At 39.6% G+C, this 24,019-nt stretch overlaps 1 long non-coding RNA gene across 1 annotated transcript; it reads left to right on the forward strand.

Moving 5' to 3' along the window:
* Nucleotides 1-229: 229 nt before the first annotated feature.
* LOC108146024 lies at nucleotides 230-797 on the forward strand. The gene is made up of 2 exons (XR_001774447.2): nucleotides 230-327; nucleotides 377-797. It is a non-coding gene; the product is annotated as an uncharacterized LOC108146024 (long non-coding RNA).
* Nucleotides 798-24,019: the final 23,222 nt, after the last annotated feature.

Consider the following 24,019-nt stretch of genomic DNA (forward strand, 5'->3'; position numbering starts at 1 on the left):
ATTTTGTATTTTATCAAAATCAAACTTTATTCAAAATGGGCATTAACTTAAGCTGGTCAAAATATTAGTAGTGCCGACGATTAATTCAATAAAGTTAAAAAAGCGTTTGATATTTGAATAATTTGAAAATAACGATTAAGTAAAAAAATCAGTTCGCCACAGTTTTAAATAACCCTAAAATGTAATGTTTAACGAAATGCTCGATTTATTAGTCGCTCATCCAAGTATAAAACATCCTTATGGAATCATTTGTAGGCTCTGCTTAAACTGTCCGAATTATTTCGTTTAGTTTTCTGTGATCAAGATAAAGCAGAAAAACGATTACTGGTAAATATAAATTTCTAGACTTCAGGTTCAAATAATTTATAAACTGCAGATGGCTAATGAAATAACGATGGTGGAACAGCGATGGTGCGGACTGCTTTTCGACTCAAGGGATAAAGTCTAAATAAACCTTGAAGATGTCTATGAATCCCTTATTAAAACAAAATATACATTGAAATGTAACAAACCGAAACTAACCCAACTAGCTACTGATTTTTGACTCTCCATCACGATTTCCATATTACGCAAACAATTTGCAAGAAGTTTTCGGGGCAATAAAATTAATCTACCATCTAAATGAGCCATCTCCACGACATGGTCGAGTGCCTTCTGCCCCGGATTCAGTTGACCATCCCAAGAGGGCCAGAAACCGCAGAAAACAGAAAACAGAAGCCAACCAATCTTAGACGGGGATGACAGTCGGAGATTTGCGATTTGGTTTTGAACTCGGACATAAATAAAGCGGAGACAAAGATTGCGGCAATTTAAATTAATTATTTAGCAAGCTGGAAAATTATTCCAGTGGCCTGTGCGATTTATCAGCATGTTATGTATTATGTATGCTAATGCTTAGATTATTTCGGGTCATATCTTAGCTTTAGTTATCCTTCTGTTTCCCTTGGGGCTTCTCTTTCGCTTAATTTCTTTCCTTTCTGCTTTTGCTCTTTCGTGAGTCACGCATTTCGAGACTGCCGAAAGTTTAATGACACTTTATGATGTCCTTGTCCCTTTAGTGCTTTAGTGCTTTCATGCTGAGACAGCGCGAAATTTCTAATTGAAAGATGCAACCAACATATGAAACTACGAAAAGGGGAGTGACATGCTGGAAGTTCGTAGTTCAAGAAAGTAGTTTGACTTCCATTAGCTTAAAAGTTTTTAATGACTACTTAAACAGTAAGCATGGTAAATGTTTGGGGGAATAAATGGCTAATGAAGTTTTCTCTTACTTCTCAGCGAAGTTAAATAAGAGAATGATTTTTGGCTCCACGATGCAAAACTTATTTATTTATACTAACAAAGTTAAATATTTTTTAAATTGTCATTGCCAGTTGTCTTTTCTTTCCATTATCATCGTTCAAGATAGTTGTTCAACTTTTACTACCCTAAAAATTGTTGGTTTATTTATTTATTAACAATGGTTCCCATATCAAATATGTTTTAAAGTGGAATTTTTCTCTTGTTTCCATTATCGACATATGCTGCAAACTATCTATCTACTGCCATCTATCTATTCCCACCCAAAAATCAAATCTAAAAAACTGGGACAGCCGTTACCCGTAGCCACAGTGGAACAAGCCGATTACATAAGCACAAACAGTAACTCTTAAAAACAAAACAAAAAATTCAACACGAAAACCGGCGGAAGTTGGTGTGAAATATTATGCGAATTTGTTGTTGTGGGTTTGCCTTTTGGCAATACGCTCCCTCTGTGATTTGTTTTTATGTTTTACAGAAATTTTAAAATGTTTTCACGGTGGCTTCGAGCGAATGTCAATAAACAACAACTGTCACCAATTTCCTACTGGCACTTCCCCCTCTGTTCCTGTTTTTTCGCTGTTTTGACAATAAGAGGACGCAAGTGTTTAGAAAAAATACACACGAGTGTGCGAAATTGTCGGAGATTTATCAAATCGCGAATTGAACTTCTAGCGTTCAAAGCTCCTTATCACATCCTGTTCCTTTGGCAACAATTTCACGGCGTATTATTCGAGCCTGTGCTTTTTGCAATTTTAAAACGCGAAGTTTCATTTAAATAAAACAGCAATTTGTCTGCAGACCCCCTCGGGCAATGTTAATTTGATGTTTTGTCATTATTAGCATTTACCGAGTTAAGTAGATTAATTCAGTGTCATTAAAAAGGGAGTTTTATATTTACATCTTAGATGTATCAATATATACATGTTAGCAACTGAATTTTAAGCAATGAGTCGAACCATCGTTCTCTTCTATTACTTTTGACTTGAATACACTTCACTTAAGCAAAAGTGTGAGAAATACTTTTGTAAGTGCAATAAAAATTGTAATTATTTAGTTGTCGTCGTGGAAATTACGTGAAATGTTGTTAAAAATATTTTTACAACAAAAGTTGGGACATAAACTGAGTCGAGAAACGAGACCTCTGATTTGTCTGCTCAAGAAGGCCATAAAAAGAGCGAATGAGGCGGGGAGTTGAAGCGAGGCAGCGATAGAGTCGTAATGATTTCCCATTTGAGATAAGGTGGGGCATCAGGTAACTCCCCCTCCCCCTCCAACCCAAACCCAACTCCCCCGCCCCCCTTCCCCGCGATCCGTGCTTCTGTGCGCCATTAAAACCTTAACCCAAACTGGATCCGATCCGATCGAGACTGAAAAAGTGCTCTCGTTTCGTTTTTAGATCTGGCCTGATTTTGTTTTGGTTTTTGTTTCTCCGCGGCGGAGAATTAACAAATTTTATGGCCCATTCGATGTGACGGGCAAGGCAAATTGGGTTTGGGAACAGATCGGAGATATAGTGTCTGACGGAATGTGCAAATATATATAACAATTGAGGGGTTAATGGAATCAACTAGCCTATTAGATCATATCTAGTTGTTTTTGTCTTACCGATGTCTGCAAACCCTATTGTCAGCATGTTATCCATTGACTGTATACACTGAGGTCATAAATTCCTTCTCTTTGTGCGTAAAGCAATCTGCACTTTGATGTCTTGCAGTGCCTATCTAACGCTCATCTGCATATCGGGGAATCAATTCCTGGTTGATCGTATCTCCTTTAAGACCCTGTCCTCCCCGGACTCTCTAAACTTTGGAGTCCGCCGCCACCGATTGCAGTGCCATAATTTGCAGGCGGAGTGACTGCCTTGGCTGCTACTTCAGAAGACGTTGCCTTATGAAAAAATACGAAGTATTAAAATCATAAATCCAATTGGAAATGCGCGTCACGTGCGGGGAACGTTAGTCTCTGCCAAAGGAGCTGCCGACGCCGCTGTTCACTGTCGTTGACTTCCACTGCTCCGGCTGCATCGTCGTATCTGGTGGATGTGGACACACACTCGCACATGGAGTATATACCTCGTCCACCTCCCGCCCGACTTTAATTCCACCGCCTGATTTTACTTAAAGAGATTAACTTCTAGGCTCTATGGAAATGCCCATCATAGTTCGCTTTTCCCGTGAAATATTCATGAAATAACCAACACGGGCCATAAAACAATAAAAGTTGAAGCAGCCAGAGGCCATAAAAATATTTAATGCAAAAGGAATTGTCATGGAGCCCTGGCTCAAACAAACAAATAAGTCTCCAAAGACATATGAGGGGAAGCTGCCATAAATTCGCTGCTCCATCCTCCTCAATTATGCAGCGGAATGTTTTATGTTCTCTGACTGCAGGAGGAATCCTGGCTCTGGTCGCCAGGACATGCGTGGCTCCCACGGGGCGGAGTTACTTAGGTTGATTAGTGTCGAGTGACTGATGAATAAGTAACAAACAAATTATCACTCGGCGGTAAGACGACTTTCGGCTGGGTTTTCCCCTCAATCATGGCATTTGCATAAACCTTTTCCTCCGCCCCAGCGGCCAACTGTTTGATCCGCAGACAAATTACCGGCAAAGTACAGATACCCAACACAAAAAAAGGGGAAAATCAACCTCAATACTGAGTAAACAACCAAATATTCAAATGAAGACCCCGCTCCGGACTCCGGTGAAGAATCGGCTACGTCGTCTACATATTAAAGAGTACACAACATACAGAAACTCTTTGTAAGTTCCCCAAGAGAAATGCATGGGAATGGGAAAAGGATCATTGCAAGTGCAGAGAAATGGGTTAAATTGAAGGAGAAATTTTACCAGTCAGATCAAGCTTGCTGATAAGGTAGGATTTACTGACATCTGTTTGTTCAAGACTTAGCAATTGTAAATCTTGCCCCCAAACTCAATTTCTCATTGGGAACATTCAAAACGTCTGTATGTAATATAATATATATATAAAATATAAATAAATAAATTTTAGTATTAAACTTCACAGAAGATAAGCAATTTGTATCGGATAATTTCACCGAGTCCTTTTAGGCCCCTTAAACTGACCTCTCCCACATTACTATGCATTTCTGTCGGAGTTCAAAGTACATTTCTCGTGTAAACATTGCTGAAATCTTTTGTTCAAAATGGCAGACTTTGTTTGTCATTAACAGCCCCCCAGCAACAGCAAAATCTACGGCAGCAACATCAACAACATCGAAGGCAGGAACATGGACGCAGTAATCAGTCACATCGAGCATCGACTTTCCAAGTGAATGGGCGGGACGTGACTGAGCTGGTCATATATATATATATATATATATTGTATAGATGGGTCCCAGTATATAGGGACATACATAAATGAGTGCATACAAACTCTATGTGTTTTGGATGGGGAGTACTGCCGCATCCATTTCTACCATTTGTATTCTATTTGCTTATGTAAACATGGCTCCAACTCCATTTCCCTCTCTTTCCCCCGGAGAAGCTCTCTCCTTGTCTAGCTGCCCCCTGCTTACTTATTTACTTTTGTCCCCTCTAGCCCCGTCTCCCTCGCTCCATCTACATCTGTCTCTGTCTGTTTGTGTGTTTGGATTTTTTCCTCGGTTTGAAATGTGACTGAAATTTTAATGCCAAATTTTTTGTTTACCCTCTCTATCTCTCTTTCGATTGCTGTCTCTTTCATTTGCATTCCATGTTTAGTGCAAACAGGAAGGGGGCGTAGGGCGTGGCAGGGCGGGGAATAAAGACAAGGCATGTGTGGATTTATTATGCTGATTTTATTCGTTGTCGCTTTTAATAATAAAGAAAAATATTTATTAATGATTAATAAAAAGAGTCCGCAAAGTGAACGTCATGCGATGAGTCACAATCAAAATTATGACGGGTGAAAACGAAGTTCGAGTTTCTACAGAAGTGATTGACTCATTGCCAAGTTAAATAGTTATGGAGGTTCTATTGGAGGCAACTTACAGACTATTTTCATAATTATAAAATGCTTTTAAACTTCGTCGAGATTATAATTAATGCAATAGAAATCATTGACTATTTTTCATTCGTTTGCTATTAACTTAGAAAATCATGAACTTATGATTAAAAATCCATGATATATGAGTATTTTACATAATTATGACAATATAATAATCCGAAAGTAAATAATATTTGTTTGGAAAATTATTTCCTTGTAGTTGTAGCTTAAAGTTATTTCTTCTTAAATCGAGCAATTTTATTAACTTAAGAAGTTTACGTCATTTCAATTTCATGCATAGCTAATGAGAAATCACACCCCATTCAACTAAACATATATCCTTGATTTGAATGAAAATGCTTGAAAGGAAAATTCAACTTTGATAAATTTCCAGGCAACTTTTCATCTACTTCTTCATTGTATTGCATTTGCATTTTGCCGAGAGAGAGAGAAATGTGAAAACATTTGTACTTTGCATCTGAAGTTTGTGACTCCCCGAGAAGCGGAACTTTTTAATGAGATTTAATGGCGCCAGTGGGACAAAGTCCGGGAGCCGAGAGCTGTAAGTGAGCATTAAATCATGTTGGCCACCGCGGATAAGGAGCTTTGGGCAACCTGATTTGGAGGTGAGGGGTTTGGGTTGAGGTATCGGGTTTCATGACCCGAACATAAATCTCTCCCTCAGCGATAAGCGAAAAGTATTCAAATGGAATTATTAAACTCGAACAGGAGGCAAACATCCCTGATCCTGCAGATTCGAGGAGATTCATCATTTCATAATTAGACTCCCTCTTAAACGCCACCCATGTGGAGCAGCACATGACAACAGGAGAAGTTGTGGACTTTTTCGTCTCTTTTGACCGAATTTCTGTGGTCGCAAGTGTTAATAATGGCATTTGATCCGCATTCGCCGTCCCCCAAAACTTAGCTTATCCTCTGCGGTAAATGAAATTAAATTGTCCTTTTTCATTTTGATGCATATCAGTGTGGGAGGCTGGGAAGGACAATAAATTAATATTAGCGTGTGTGTTGTTGGACCCCGGAGCAGTAGCAAAACAACAACCCCCGGAACGAATAAACTAATAAAGCATATGGACAGGACGTCGGAAAATGTTACATGTGTGCTGGGAATTGTGCAAGGAAGAAGGTCCTGTGGCAGGATGCGTGTGTGTGAAGTTCGACTGGTGTCAGTTTGCTGTCAGTTGCAAGGGGATGGGGGGTTGACTGTGGTGGGGACAAGTGGGTGGTGCTGGGGTGGGCACATCAGTGTCAATCAATTTGTGCAAACAGCAATGAGCGGAGGATGATGAGTGGAAACCTGCACCAGCGACTAATTGAGGAAGCAACAGGAGGATGACCTGAAATTAGTGAAACAAACAAGTGTGCGCAAATAATGAAATGAACTTTGATGCCCAATAGTTTTTAATCATTAACCAATATAAAAAATTGAATACTTGAAGTATCTTATAAAAAGTATAATATTAGAAGCGACCTTGGTTGACCATCAAGTTATGGATTTATACTAAATTCGAATACAAATTTTTAGCCATACCATTTCCCACATGCTGACATCTATATTTGCCATATATTGCCTATATTTGGCCGCAACTTGCTGACGACTGTCGACTGGTTTGGGTAATTGTGGCTATTCAAAGGACAAACTCGCACACATATGAACACACAATCACATACATATGAGCGGCTTAATGACACACACCCACACACGCGCCCAGATAATCACTGTCCCTTTCCCTCCCCCGCGTCATTTAAAAGACTTTTGTCGAGAGACACACTCATGCATTATTCATTGCACGGCCTCACGCATTTTTCCTCATTTTCCTGTTGTTGTTTTTACCCAAAAACGCCGCCCAGCAAGTGAAAATTTAATAAAGAGAAATTTCTTCTTGCTAACGAACTTCCTGTTCCTAAATGGAGAAAGAAAGCGGCACAGGACGAATGAGAAAGGGAGCCGGGGAAAGGCAGGCTTAACAACACAATTATATTTCGCTTTCTTCGCATTTGGCCATTTCAGAAAGCAAATAATTGCATTTCAAACAAATTTGACCAGTTCGTGATTAAATGTCGTATTTTGGGGGTATAGAATCGCGATGTCGAACAAATATGCCTCTAATACTTTCTAGTTAAATATCATATTATTTTTATATGGTAGCCCATTAAATAAAAAAGTAAAAGTAAACTCTATGTTAATAGGACTTTAAAAAATGTCATAAAATCCTGAAAATAGGTTTTGCTAACCACAATCTATTTTTATTAACACCTTAGGATCGAGCTTAAGGATATTATTAAACTCAAAATGTAGCAAATGCTTACTAAAACCATTGTGCATAAAGACTATCCATCTTTCCTGCCATTGCACTTTTCCCACATGAGCAGTTTCCATCTTTACCATTTGTGAAGATTCCTATTGGCACTTGGCCACATTTTCTGCATTCTGAAGACCTCGCTGACTGTTGGCTGCTCCTTGATGCGATTTCTATCAGCGCCTGGTAAGACTGGGCGACAGCAGACCGAAGAAAAACAATTTTCGCAACAAAGCACAAGAAAAGCCAGCCAAGCGTCGAATGATGTCGCAAATGGAAACACGTGCAGGACACACACAATTTCCACAGTTCTACCTTTGCCACCCCAACCCTTGTGCCAGCTTTTCCACTTTTTCACCCCCCACCCCTTGGTTTTTCTTGACTCCGCGTTCAGGGTTGCATTTAGAGACGCGCTAAATTTGTTGGGTGCCAACATTAATTTTATGTTTGTTAATTTCTTTTATTTTTCCAGCATTTTTTCTACCAATTCCCCGACAATTTCATGGGCATTTGCATATTTTGGACCTTCTTCGACCCTTCGAAAAAATTCCAAGGCGTTTCGCGTAGGAATACAAAAAATGAGACTAACAATTGGTTGAGAAATTAAAACGGGGAAGAATTGCGTTAAATTTATCGTCTGTAAAGAGGCGAAAAGGCCTGGAAATTAGTTCAACTAGAGGTTATATTAAAAAAATGGTGAAAACGGGAGGGAGCAGGGCTGGGAGGTCAAACCACCATCCCAACAACCCTTTGAGAAATACAGGACCCGCACATATGCTGCATTCGAGCCACTTGAAATGAAATAGAAAGGGTAAAGGGTTTTCCAGCAGAGGAGGTGGCAGCACTTGTGGCTGGCAAATAAATCTTCCATTTCGATTTAAAGTATAGCAGGGTGCCGGGCAAGATTTATGGCCCCATTGTCGATCTGTTCGATTACAAGGCCATATAATCGAATCCCCTGCCCTTCGAATCGAGCAAGCCCTTCGATATCCGCAGATGATGTGGCCCATAAATCCTGGCCGATGCCATCAATATTATGACTTGTCAAATTATGTTGTACTTGTGTCTCATCTTAAAGCGTTTTGTTTTCCCATTTTCCGCCTTTCCTTTATGGTGGCATTTTTTCGGTTTCTTTGCCTTATTTAATCTGCAAAAGAGTTCCCCGGAGGGCAGTTCATGGGCTAGGCCAGTTGCAATGACCAATTAATGCTAATTTCAACAAGGTTGGCTCAACCCTTTTCAGTCATGAACCATTTAACCTTTGAGTTTTCCCCTTCGTCCTCTGATTTTCCTTCTCCTATTCCATTTCCCGTTTAATTAGCCAATCTCAAAGCTTTTTTATGGGGACATCTTAAGGCAGTGGCAGCTGCTGTCACAGAATTTTGCATTCGAATTGCTTTTGCAAGGCGTTGGATGTTAAAGGAAATTATAAAAGGTGCGTTTAATAATAATATCTATGATTTTTCCGTAATAGCGGAATTCAAATAAGTATAATTATATATATTCGGAAATAAATAATATGCCATAAAGGTTACAAATGTATGTATACAAAATATAAGATAGTATTATGTTTGAACCGATACACATTGACTAAAAAACTATCCCCCCTCAAAAGCATGAAATGCAACCATTCTCCATCAAATAAATTAAGTCAAGGTAACAGCTTTATCCCCATTTTCTCCCGAACCATTGAGACAGCCACCAAGTTTATTTACCCATCTTGTATGGCCACTGTCCAGTAGCCAATTGCAATATTTGATTGATGGCCAGCTTGGGGGAGTGAGCTGAGCGGAACTGCCCGATTATGTAAATCCCGCTGACCTCTGGGATGGACGACGGCAAGTGTGCAGAATTGCGAAATTATGGAAAATGGGAAATGAGAAACGGTCCGGCGACGTCATTTGTCATCATATTTGAGAATGGCAGGGAAACTATGGCATGGCCGAACGGTCGGTGGTTGTTCTTGAGCTAAGGGAAGTGGAATGTTAATGAAAACATGTGTCAGCAATAAAATGATAATCATGATTTACATCAGAACCCTCTTCTTTGGAAAATAGTTCGCGCTTAATTGCACAGTGCTAAAGACATTAATGACAGCCCGGCTTTATTTACGACCAGTATTCCAACTCCTCCTGATTGAATTAACATTATGAAAGGATATGTGGAACGGGAACTTCCCAATGAAACCACTAATTTGTAGAGTTAGTCTGAAAATTAAATTATTGCTTACACACTCCGTGCAAAACACAACAGGGAATGCATCTTTCGTAGAGGGTGTTTGAATCCCCGACTTTCTTTTTAGCATTTTATAATTTTTGCAACACTCGAGAAATACAAAAATGATGAAGGGTTACTTTAATGCGCTTAATTTGTACTAGCAGGGAAGGGTTGATTGCAATGGGTTGGGAGCTTCACTGGGTGTCAATATGTGAACAAAGGGATAGCTCACATAGGAAAAGGAATGTTTTTAAGGGGACAAAACATTCATTAGCCTTGACTTAGTTGTTTGTGATTTAAATTAACTGACTTGTTTATTTCCATCACAACATTCTTAACTTTAATGAAACTACTTGTAGTGTGTTTCTGCAAACAAAAAACTTATATGTGTATACATAAAAAGACTTTAGCTACCAATCCTTACAATCACTTTAATCGAAAATCGACTTAATGCCATTTAAACCAGACATGATCCCTACTCCACCTCCTAATTAACCCCCAATCACGAGTAAAATCCTTGGCAACGTCTGGGCCATAAAGTCTAGCTCGCTTCTTTATCAAAGTGTTTTGTTTGCACTTTTTAATTTACTGCAATTCGGATGCCAAATCAAAGTGTGATAAGAAACGCATAAAATGTTCGAACGGCTCCCGGGATCCATGTGTTTCATTGTTCCATATGTGCGAGCTTAGCAACTGCCATAATTCAAAGGAAACTCGGGGCACTTCAGGTTTTCCTTTTCCTCCCCGGTTTCCACTTTCCACTTTCATTTCCATTTGCGAAACGGATTTATTTTTTAAAATGCCGCAGGGATCGATTATTACCGTTCAAATTCGCATAAAACGTGCGAGTTGCCGGAACGATTTTAAACCTCTCGGTTTGACAATGTTCCAGGGGATTGCCTCACATGGGGTTGGGTTTTTTTTGGGTTTGGGGTTGGGGGATAGGCAATAATTTAAGGAATTTGAAGTCAATCCAGAGACGCATTCAGTTCTTTGTGCGAACTCGCGATATGAATCTCAATAAAAATGCATTTAAAATGTTGACAAAGGACTTTGGCGTCCCATTCCCATTCCAATTTCTGATTCGAGTTCATTTTTGGCAATTGCTGGAGGATTGCGAGAAAGTTTCCATGTCGCACGCAATTTGCTCGTAACTTTTCCACAGCTGAGGCCAGCAGTGAAAATGGAAATGCCTGCTCATAAATTCCTAAACGAGAGCGTTTTACCTTGCAAAATTATTCAAATGGTTAATTTGGAAACAAATTTGGGCAATGGCCAGCATATGGCACAAAGCAAAAGGGTATTGTAGTGAAATGAAGATGGAAAATTAAGATTAGAGTGCAGATTCGAGTTGACCCTTTCGATCCCAATTTGGGCCACAATTTACTTGATCTAGGGCCCAATATGTTTTGCACTTGCACTATCAGATCTGACCAACAATTATAATAATCAAGTTGCTTTGTGTGTGATATTGTGACATTTATGATGAGGACAGCGCCAGGGAAAAGGAACCCTGCTGATCGGGAAAACAAGGATCTGATTGTTTCCTGCACCTCAGAAACAGTTAGCCACCGTGGTAATTTCCAGGGAAAGGTCTTCAGAGGAGAAAATAATGTCATAAATTTCATAAACTGTCACACACTTACTCAGTTACACCTGCCAAAACATCTACCTGGGCCATCGATAAGCAAGGTTCATCCCACTTCTGATTGGGAACTAATTATGCTGGACACTGAGCCGGCGACTGAAGTTCCAATTAGTCACATTACACAGCCGGAGACAAAAACAAGTTGTGCGCCATAAATGGTCGCAAAAGAGTGGCTTGGTGGTTGGGGTACCATGACCAAGAAGGATTCAAGAGAGGAGTTAATTGAGAGGCAGCCAAACAGGAATGCCAGACCAAACTTAAGGATGATAAAATGCATTTTAACCAGATTGGGCGGGATGGAAATAGGGGTACAACATTGAAAGTTATTCAATTGCAGACAATCCTTTAGAAACCCCTGTTCGCTCGACATTTTAAGTTTTCTCTGAGTTTAAAAACTATGTGTTTAACCATCTTTTTGCTGAGTTACAAAAGTTCAAAAAATTTGTGAAAAAACAAAGATAGGTACCACTATTTCAAGGATTAAGTATATAGATAAAAACAAAACTAAATAATAGTAAAAATAAATAATTGGCTACTGAATGAAAATGATTATGTTCACTCTATATTAAATAATAATAAAGCGAAAAATATTAAAATTGACTGCGACTTAGAGAAAACCTAAAAACTAGAAAACCTAAACTTTGGGATGACCAAAAAGATAAGCCCAGCCCAGGAATTTTAGTAGGTATGACGCAATGACATCGTTTGCGCAATGCATTTCACCGACCTCTTTTTTAAGTATTTTAAGTTTTTTTTTTAACTTGTTTACAGGGATATTTTGTCTTCGTTTACTCCACTGTTCTTCTTATAACCCATAATAATGATTGACATCGAATCGTAGGCAATGAGCCAACGCTAAACGATGCAGCACTAATTGAATGCAATTAAAAAGGAAATCAAAAATTTAAGTAGTATGGAGTCGGAGGAGCACGTGTCCATCCACCGCTGGCCAGATTTAGAAGTCCGTTCCGCCGTAGAAGGCCACTCCACGCTCGGAGCCATAAGTCGGGGAATATAAGGATGCCTGGGCGATCGTACGCGGAATTCGAGATCGGTTTATGGTAACACGCGCAGACAGCGCGCAATTTTAGCCAAATTTGGTAAATTTCATTATGGCAGCGATCTGTGTCGCTTAGAATGCGGCCTTATCTCCTCCCCCGAGAGAAGATTTCTCGGTGAAGTGGCTAGTTATATCCGAGATAAGCGGTTTCCTCAATGTTCCATTTCCGCCGGCCTACCTGTCGAATTTCTCGTGAATGAAGCCATCCAAGGAGGGAGATGATATCTGTTTGGATCCCAGCACGCGCTCTGAATTCGAGAACTTTTCATTCACATTTCGTCTCGACAACACCCTCACAAATAATGTCTTTCTCCATTTTTGGGTTTCTTCTGTGCCTCTCTTAATTCTATTCTATCTAAAATTCTTTTTCATTCAGGCGATGCTATCAAACACTCTTTTGAAGCAATGGCGATGTTTTGAAACGTGATGGAAATTTCAAACTAATTTTTTAGACTTTAATGAATGAAACACAACAGTGCGGGAAGAGAAATACCACCGGCTCTTTAAATAGTTGACTTTATGAAAGGAGATTCGTTCTATCAATGAAAGTGAACTTGTACTCACTCCCCTGTGTTCATTTTCCTCAGACTCCGGTTCCCATCCCCCGTTCAAGTAATATGATTTATGATTCCCAATAAATCGAGCTGCTTGTTCTCTTCCTACATGCCAAGGCTTTATTTCACGCTCTAATTTTTTGATAAAAGCTGGTAGCAGATGGAGAAGTCTGAGCCACATTAATTCCGCATAATTTTCCCATATCTTAGAAATCCTGCCATAAAAATTGTCAGCACAATTAGCAATCCTGAGAGAAGATGAAGAATTACAACCTTAAGACAATTGTTTTTCACGCTATTCCCCACGGAAAAAGAAACTTGAAGAGCCAGAAACTTAATTTGTGCTCATCATGGCAGGTTAATTTTTGAAAGGATTCCGGTGGACATGTCCTGGCATATTATTAGCCCAAAAGACCATAACTCATCTTGGGCCCTCGGGCAGAAAGAGGTCATTTGTTACGACAGTTTCCCCGCTTCGATTCACTGTGTTCCATGACGAAAGTGTCGCATTTTTGACCCCAGTGACATATGTGGAAGTGGGTGCTGCTGGGATGGTCCACATACGACCACTTCTTGGGGATGTCGCTTGACAAATGATGCCACTTCGTCTGTGATTTATCAAAAAGTCAAAATTATAAAAATATTTTCGCTCTGCTACCATCTAATATATGCTCTATGGAGGATTAATGGTGGGCATTCGAAAAGGGAAATTCCTCAAAAAGCTTAAGTCGGTTCATTGCACTTGTTCGTTTTTGGGGGGCTGGCGGTCTGTTGGAAGGGGGCATGGTCGACCAGCTGATTGTTACGGCAACGGTACCGTTCCGTTGCCTCCAGTTCGCCTTGGCCTTTGGCCGGTTTGCCTTGGCCGCGTATCGATTTTCGCCAGACGCTGCAAACGTGACGCGAATCGCCAATTGATTAAACCAACCTGCGAAAAAAAATCCTTTTAAAGAGAACTCATACACTGAGATAGGCAAAATGCTATGATTATGAACAAGCATCTAAAAACCTTTTTAGAACCATAGAAATATAAGTTAGAATATATGAGTTTAGATGGGTCTCAAAAAGTTAAGTTATTTTCCCTCGTTTTTTTATTTAATGTGTATTGAAACATGCAGTAAGATAAGTAAGCTGATGGTAAGTTTTATTTAACTTTTAGTTAATGTAAATTTTTTGGAGTAAAAATATCTTTTGATAAGTTTGTTCTGTTCGGCACTTATACTTGACTTCCTCGCTGCCCTTAAAGTTCAAAGTGTCAAAGAAATTAGGTAATAATGCTTTAAGATCCGCTGGAGATTCCGCTGTCTGACAGTCTGCGGCATTTCTCCATCCAAAGTGTGACTTCGCGGCATGTTGGGCTTAAGTGCGGACATGCTGCGAACATTTATCTTAATTGCCATTCAATCGAGGACACCAACGACAGCGGCGAATTCAATTTGCATACACGCGATGTCCGCAGAGCCCTGGGTATCTGAGTCTCTGTGTTCTCTACATGGGCTTCCTCCTCCGGATTTTCCTGCTCCAGTTGCCGCCTTGCAATCACCGATGCTCACTGTTTGTGCAACTAATTAACATTTTTAATGGGCAATCCTTGTAGGCACTGCCGACTCGCCTCCAAACTGAGGCAAAATGAAATGGATCCGTGTTTTGACGGTGGATGGATTTGATTTACACAGCAATTAACCGCAGAGGAGAGGTGAGGATTTGAAATTGCGATGGATGAGAAATGGAAGTGGGCTGGGTGGACTGATGGAGATAAATGCGCTATGAATAGACAACGTTTATATCAACCTGAGCTTTCTAAATGATATGTTTCACAAAATTGGATTATCAAGCTTTGAAATAACTAATTAGCTTCAAAAATAGCTTTGCATATAATCATTATTATCTTATTTTAATTATCATGCAAAAAGAAACTAAGTATAAAGTTACATTCTCTTGTCACTGCAAAAAGTAGTAAATATAGTATTAAAGTGAGCTTGGATTATTTTCTCCATTTATAAACGAGATTTCCTTAGTAGTTTCATCACTCTTGGTAATCATTCGGTGCATCTCTTATCCCCCTTGTCATCTCTATTGGACATTCAGCGTGAATCCTTTCTCAGGATATGCTTTAATCTCTTGGCACCACGTCTAAACGTCTTTCCTTTCAGTTACAAAATGTCCTTGGATATGGCCCATCATTAGTGATTATTCCGAAGGGGCAACTCTTTTCCTGTATGTCATCGGAAATTACTATAGTCGAAGGTCCACCCCTTTCCCATTGCTAACACGCCTCATGATTGCCACTGCACGCGTTCGCTAATAAACCCCGACTCCAGGGATAATGCCCAATCCCAATCCAGCCTTAACCATAAGCAACCCCAAACCCAAACCCGCGAGATAAAGCCTAAGACGAAGAGCCGTTGTATCGCGCCATGTCATCGCTCAAATAAATGTGAAAATGCTAATTTAACCCTTTTTATTATTCATAGTCTTTCACTTGGCCGCATCGACGATGGAGATGAACTAAAACCAGAAGCAGTTGAGAAATACCCCTTCCTCTTTCGGCTGAGTGATAAATTCTTTGATTTGCATGTCTGGGGAGAATCTTGCTACTTCACTCCTTGGGGATAAGATTCGTCAACTTAATGTCGAGGACACTTAGTTAAGTTATTAAAATACATTCGCCCGGAATATCGTACTAATCCAAGAGCTGGAGGACATATATATTTCCTACAAAATCTCCCATACTTCTGACACGTGTTTGGCTCACGGCAATTTCCGTCTCTATATAATTTGGTCGATTTTTGTCCCGATTCGAAGCGAATCAAATGAAGGCGACGCGTGTGGGTGTCAATCAATTGGGAATCTATTGTGAATAATTTACTTATGACATTTTGTGGCATTTCTTATTGAATTTGTCAAGGAAGCCATAAAAAAAAAACAACCAAGGGAGCTTTTTCCTGCGCTTTGACTTATTTTCTTCGGCCAATTATATTTGTTGTCCTCACTCCCTGCACGCGTTGAACATGCACAAAAATCTGAAAAATTTGATTTAATTTATCGAAAGACTTTTCGGCTCGATATCCATCTGCCCCTCTCAAAGAGTTCTCCATAACGTGCACTGCTCATCTTGGATACTCCACCTTGAGTCAGAAATCTGCTTCAAGGTCCAGACATCTGCGGGCGGCAAAAACCCCAAAGAGACCAAAATATATTTCAGTTTTTTCGAAAGCTTTTTCGGCTACCACGAGTACAAGAAATTCCACGCATATTTTGCAATTTGAGAAAAGCAGGCAAAAACCGGTAGGAGAGAAACCTCAGGCAGAACTTATTTACACTTAAAAAGAAGGGTCTATGACAAATTCTTAATGTTTAAAAAATAAGAAATTATTTACAAACGATTTGTTCTTTTATATAGAACAGTATAGAACAGTCTTTTCGTTATGTTTTACTAATTACTTCACTCATTTTTAAAAGTAATCTGGACACGCATTACGTTATTCTCCCGGTGTACTCTTCATTACCAAAGCAAAGTTCTCCTTATACCTGAGCTCCATCCAAGGATTCCATGTTCTTGTCCCACACCCTGTCCTCATTATCTGCGATAATAACCAAACTTAACCCTAATAAAGTACAAATGGGACTTATTCGAATTCATTTGGCGCACATGCAGAGTTCCGAAATGCAAATTACACATGCGAGAGCTAGATAAAAGCCCTGAGAAACAACCCACAAGCCGCCCGCTCTGTGAACCATAAAATATGTCATATTTTAACAAAATGTTGCAGCCCAATTACAATTAAGCCATTCGGCATGCCCCCTCTTTCGCTGGGATTCTCATATGGGACAGATAACGACGGCGTCGTAATGAGTCCTCCGCAAAGGAGCGATGTCCTGGCTGCAAATGGAAATAATTTCAGAACTTGGCTGCCATTATCTATTAGTCCATAAATGCAGATAGCGAAAGGTTGGCAAATGGACTGAGGAAAGTACTGAAAGTTAAAGGATTGAACGAACTTCCTTAGAATTTAAAATTTACCTTAAGCTTGAATAAGCTTGAAATATGCATTTAAGTAAACAAATTATAGTAAATGTGTTTTTAAATATTCTTAAAACAAATTTGTACGCTCAAGCGTACAATAAGTAATCAGTATATATTCAAATCTCTTAAATTTGGTTAATTGGTATTTGGTCAACTTTATTATAATTATTTGTATTATTCAATATTTATACTTTGTAAGCTTCATAAAGGTTATGACACATAAATGAATAAGTTTGGAATCTGTCTATGAATACGAATCGAGGCATCTTGTCGGCCACTCCCCCAATCGCAGAAACTAGGCAATTAGTTCCACCCAAACCCCTCTTAATTCCGCATTCCCCGGGGACTCCCCTCTCCCTCCACATAAGACACAATTGCAGTGCGATTCAGGGGCTAATCAGGCCATTTTCATTTAGTTTTTATTGCTAATGAGAAAACACGTCATAAAATAGTCTGTTCGGGGCTGGCTGACCAGCGCAAATCTCTCAATTAGCTTATACAAATTAGTTTACCGCCCGTCTGGGAATCGGAAGTCCCCCAAGCCACCGCCTTCTTTGAATTTTAGGGGGATTATACACCAAAAGTTGGAATCTGTCGTTTGACTTGTATGCAAAGTGTCGGACTAATTAAATGAAATCGATAAGAAATCCAAACGAAACGGATCCAAATCAAAATGGAGTTGCAGAAAAACGAGGAAGACAAGGGAAAACAATAAAAAAGTTCAATTACCATAAAAAAGAGATTTGTTTACGTTTTACACCTCTGCAGCGACGGAAGATTAATGAGATTTCCCAGCTCGAGCCAATAAAAGTTTGCGCGAATTCCAAGGAGAGTTTCAGGTGTCAAAGTTTAAATGGTTCCAGGAGTATTTAATTGCGGAGGAGGAAGCTGCGCCCTGCTGCCTATAATTAATATGCTAATAAAATGCCGAATGACAGTTGAACAAGGACTTTTGACAGCTCCCCAACTCACAGATCCTGGATGACTGCTGCCCCCCATAAAATTTTGCGGAATGTCTTCGAGAATTCCGGGCCACATATTGAAGTTGGCTGTAAATCATGATTATCTTTTTATTGCTGACATTTGCGGGGTCTCTATATGAACTCCACTTTCCACCCTCGAACGGAGGAGGAATGTCCTTAAAAAGGGCGAGGGGAGGACGAAGCCTAACGAGATTTGAAACGGTTTTGGGCTTTACTCTAATGGATGCTCTCTGACTTTCCAACTAATGTCCCGGGGTCAAAGTACAATTCACTTGGCCAAACCAAACCATTTCACCAATGCAAGGTGGAGTTCCTCTGCCAAAGGACATTCCGATCGAATGCCATTCGATGATAAAAATCGTGCCAAGCGATAATCCACTAAAACATTTACACTCCTTACACTGCGAAGCCGGGAGCGATGTCCTGCCGGGCAAACTGCCAAGATTATCACAGACCTCTAAGACGTCCTGAAGATGTCCTGCCGTTAGCCAGGCTCAAACAGCCATTCCAGGACAATGCAACATTACAATAATGTGCACTTTTATGGACAGTTAACGGCTGCAGCTGCCATAAACGCATTATCCTCGTGTGAGCAGCTTCGCAGGACACTGGAGGAATCCCAAAATTCCCCACACAAGGTGTGAAGAAATGGCATTGTATGCCATTCAAAGTTCAGTCAGGAGCAAAAAAATGGGGAAAATAAGTGGTATCCAGGAAATCGATTTAGAAAGGATCAATGTCAATCTGATTATTTGAATGTCAAATGATTTGAGCCTAGAAGAATATATTGCACAGGAAAGTTAAGCTTTCCTTAATAAGAAAACAAAAGAAATCCTTAAATCTTTCATTCCAGAAAATCTGTAAATTCAATGCTTGGAGAAAACTCGCTAAATTTATAACAATTGTAAAGGAAATAAATAACGTGAAGCATGCTCTAGGCCATTTAAAACAAACAGTAGTTCATGTTCCAACTTTACTTGTTTTTCATAAAAACTCCACAAGTTCACTTCCGCCTTTACAACCAAAAGCCATAAAAGGTAATCTCACATCTAAATGGCCCTAACTCACTGGCAGACCACAAATCTCTGGCTAGGAAGCAACAGTTAAGCCGGACCCTGTGGAACCAAACCATAAATAAAGGACTTGCACCCACCGAGCAGCGAACCTCCCCGGGAAACCATCTAAATTAATTATTTATAGTCGGAGCGCAATTGGGTCTGAATAATAAAACGATTTTCAGGTCCAAAACTAAACATGATTCATGGCCAGCGATGCAACGAATTATGGCCAAGAAGATAGAGATTTTAAATTATGGCCACTGCAGGGTAAATGGAGCTTTAAACCTTACAAATCCCCGGACCAGGATCTTGCTCCACTTTGCTAAGACAACAAAAGGTAATCAAATCGAAAGGGAAAGTCGAGGCGGGCGGGCACATCTAAATCTAATTTTAAGAGCCAACGCAACCGCCCCTGGCCAATTATATTAATACAGTTACTCGAATTTATGTCTCAACTTTCGAGTGCAGGCAGGAAATTCAGGACAGCAGTTAAGGGCGGGGGCGTTGGGAAAAGTGTCTCAAAATTGAATTTGCATAATTTTAAAAGCCCGACTGCGGCTTCCAAGTGGCATATTGACAGTCAGCGGGGGAGGAATGGAAATGATGTTTTTGATTTTGATTATGCAAATTTAAGTGTCGGAACAATGTTTGCCCATCGAAGCTGAAACTCAATGGGATTTCCGTTTCGCCACCAACTCGGAAAGAGAAAGGACTCTATGCGATATGTTAATTACTGAATAAACCAAATGAAAATCTTAAGAAGATTACAAAATTTATTTGGCAGTTGAAAGAAAGCTACATATATGCTTTAATAGTTTTGCAAAAGTTAATAAAGCACTACCATTTTTTTACTAAGCTTTTTATGTGCTACAACGTCCAAAGAAGATTTATTGGATGTGGCATAAATGCCAACCAAAAAAGGGCTTCATGGGTCTCACTCATAAATCTTTTATACAAAAAATCAAAATTTGTCAGACAAAAAAGTTAAGTTATAAGAAGGGTTTTTTGGGGGGTGATTGTAGGGTCAAAAGTATCCAAAATATATGAAATATTCTATTCTTTTCAAATCCTAAGTCAAAAAATAATAACTGAAAGTGTTAAGGCTAAATTCGCACCCTCTTGATTCTGAATTTTGAGTAACCCCTTCCACGGCAAGGAAGTTCGTTAGCAAAGCCCACAATCAGCCCACAAATTTGCTGCATTAGTGCGAAATTAAATTATTGTTTACATGCACGTAATTATGTTTTGAGAGCAGGCAACCCATCCACCATCCACTACCCCTATGGCCATAGAACCCCTATGCGATGAGAGCAACCCTTGACAATAAAACGCACCCTTTTTTTGTTGCGGCTGAAAATTCGATTTTAAAATGCTGTCGCAACAGGGAAAAGGACAATTGGAAAACGGGCCTGTCTTCCTGACTTTCACAGCTCGATTAAATGAGGGGAGGATGGTGAAGGTTGGATGTGGGATTATTTGGCATTTGCATATGGTCAGCCAGAGGTCAATTTCGAATTTAATCGTATTCAATTTCGAGTGGATTTCTTTTTAATCCCCCCAGAAAACGAAGAGTCAGAGATGAGAGCGAAAGGTAAACAAATCGCAGATAACACCAGCTTTAAACTAAGATTAAAGTTGGGGTTGGAAATGGCTAACCGGGAGGAGAATGCCTCTGGGATCGATTATTACCATTCAAATTCAAACGGAACGTGTCTGAGGATTCTTTGCAAAAATCTGTCAATGCGTCCTACCCAATTCCCCAAGCCCCTAAATATTTTCAGCTGTTCCCCAGAAAGTTGGTTAATAATTTAAGGAATTCGATAACGATTTGTATTGAATAGGATTTGACTTTTGCCAGTTTTTTGTTTGTGTCAGCAGGTGAATTCTTTCTTTTTTTTAGCTGCTATTACAACTGGTCTCTTAAGAGTTCTTAGAACCATGGTGATGATGTCAAGATACTACATTTTTATTTTCCAACTCAAGACTGTAGACATTTTGGCGCTTTTATTAAGAAATTTTTCGCACAATGTAAGTTGTGGAGCTATTAATGAAGTCATTTGTATGACAAAGCATGGTTTATTATGTAATGCAAAAATTACAAAGGGGTGAAGTGCCCTAAAGCTGGGTATTAAGAATAAGGGGAGTGATGAAAGACTCTATAAAAATGTCGCCAGTTGTCTGACCCAAAAGTTAAATCTGCTCTTCTTACAAGAGCGATTTTGTTAAACAATTTAAGGATTTTTTTGGCTTAAATTCAAAAAACCAACTGTATTTGACAACTGTCTTTTTTGTTGCGTTGCGTTAGAGGCGTGGCCAGAGTTAGCGATTCGAAAACATCAATGCCAAAAGCAAGGAAAGTGAATTTCGATTGAAACGCATTCAATCGAACCAAATTTTGGCATCTTCCGAGGCAATTTTCCCCAATAGTTTATCCATCACAATCAGCAACAGAGAGTGAAGGAAAAATGGCTAAATGGATGGGGAAAACCGGGGAAAATCTCTTCTGCTTGGCTAGAGGCCAGAGTGAAAGGAAGCCAAAGGGAAAAAAGAGGAAACACAAACAGGACAAACAGGATGTTCATTAGGTTCGCTGCATTTCTCTTATTAAATCCAGATTTTGGCCGTGGTGTGGGGTCAAAGAAATTAAAGCGAAGAAAGTAATGAAAGCCAAATGATGAATAATACATGAACACAAGTTCATCTCGACGCCTGCGATTCGCTCTCGAGGATTAAATGATTATCTTGGGCATTTAATCAACTGAACTTGACCAGTAAAAGTGGAGTAGAGTGGGTACGAAATCGGGCAAATTCTGGAGATGAGCAATTACCCTTACCAGTTTCAGGGGATGGTTTGATTCGTATTTGAGTCCAGATGCCAACTATTTATATATATATTTAAACATAATTTTTTTTACCAAAAAAAAGGCAATGTACACAAATTATCTTTTTTAATTAATTAGTTTTTATTTATTTCTTTCTGCACGTTGTGTGAATTGTTCTCTTCTTTGAGCTTGTGTGGCCAATTCATCAGAGCACAATTTGAGCCAAAAATAAAGGCTCTGGCCCACCGACTCCCCACTGACCATGTCCTGTTCACAACCATGTGTGTGTAACCGGATCCCCAACCTCCTTGCCCATAGATACTCCCCACTTTGCTCCCCGACATCAGCATACGTAATCCAATGAAACGAATGCTTTATTGGCTTAATGGAGCTGACGAGGATGCGGCACTCCTCGCTCTCTGGAGAATTCGAAACTGTATCGAAATGAAAAAGGACAGTTTAATTTAATTTGACCGCAGGACACACACACGAGGATAAAGCAGGATATGCAGAAAAGGTTATGCTATGCGGCATTGCGGCCATAATTCACACTTGTGACCACGGAGGGAAATTCACTGGGAGATGGATTCGCTGCCGAATGGGAATCCTTAATTTATGGCCACTAATTGCATTGATGATAAATTTAATTTCGAATTAAGCCAGAAGTTATGTGGACGTGTGGGGGAATTGCGTAATGAGGGGAGTTTGGTGCGGAAGTCAGGGTGCAGAAGTTGGAGGGCTTATAAGCCGACAGGCAAGGGCTCAAGGCTCCCAAAACTAAAGCTTGATTTACACCCATTTCTCAGCCGAATTCAAATATGAAATTTTGAATGTGTGGGGAGGAAAATGTGCCGAGTCCCCTCGTGACAGAAATATCTTGTTCAGCTGTCAACTGGTTATGCATAAGTTGAGGGCTATGAAAACCTTTTGACACGGCCAATTTGGAGTGTCAAAAAGTTAACTGAGATGTCACATGCTAAAAAAATGAATTAAAATTTAGTTATATAGAACAATTGTGTACAAAAACACAACATTGTTACAATTTTTCTAGTTCTGAAACTTGAACTTTTGTTTTCTTTTAAGTTATGTCTGAATTTGATTAAATGTTTTTCTTCTAGATAAAAAAAATTACATTAATCATTGTTAGGCGATATATTGCTTTCACATGCTGATTTTTATTGTTCGCAAAGCACAAATATTATCTTACACACATGAAGGGCAGCTTTGCAGTTGTTTTATTGGATTTGTCCAGCCATTGTGTCTTTTTGCGAAGGGAGGGCAACGGAATACAGGACTCTCAGACTCCCATCCTCTGAGCAGTTGAAAGGAATGTCCATCAAAGAGACTTCCTACAAGACGCATAAATTATCCTTTTCCTTAACTTTTTTCCCGCTTTTTGCCCGGCTAAGGGAAAGTGCGAAAATTTGTTGCCAGACAAGTGCAAAGTAATGATATGCAATCCAATTTAGCGCCGGATGCCATCTCAGCTCGGCACACAGATCAGGACACTGGACGCCAGGACGCGCGTCCAGGAACTTGCACATTCATCACTTTTCTGATGGACTTGAATTGTCCTTCCAGGGTCTGAAGGGCGTGGCGAAGGATTTGGGGAGTTGGGAGCTGAGCAAGTGTCAATTTGCAAGGCATTAGGTGAGGTGGGAGATTTCCTGGGGGACTGGACTGAAAAGCCTTTTTTGTTTTGGATAAGGAATCTTAAATTGTGTGGTTTTTAAAAATATATATTATAATGAAAACTATTCCCATTTAAAATTAAATTTCCCTAATTATTTAAAAGCCTGAGGAAGGAATGTTATGCCAAAAGATAATTACACATGTGGCAGACCTCAAGAGTGGGTAAATGTTTTCACGCCAGATTTTGTGGTTCCTTATCCCCAACCAAACGACTTAATCAGAACAATCCCATGTGTAAAATAAAATGCGATGCCATAATGAGTTTATTGCTGTTTAATCAAAAATGGAACTAATTTTATTACTCGCAATAAGGTTAACTGCAGAAGGGTTTTGTAAACATAAACCAT

This window comes from Drosophila elegans, unplaced genomic scaffold (genome assembly GCF_018152505.1).
Source record: "Drosophila elegans isolate 14027-0461.03 unplaced genomic scaffold, ASM1815250v1 contig_208, whole genome shotgun sequence".
NCBI lineage: Eukaryota > Metazoa > Arthropoda > Insecta > Diptera > Drosophilidae > Drosophila > Drosophila elegans.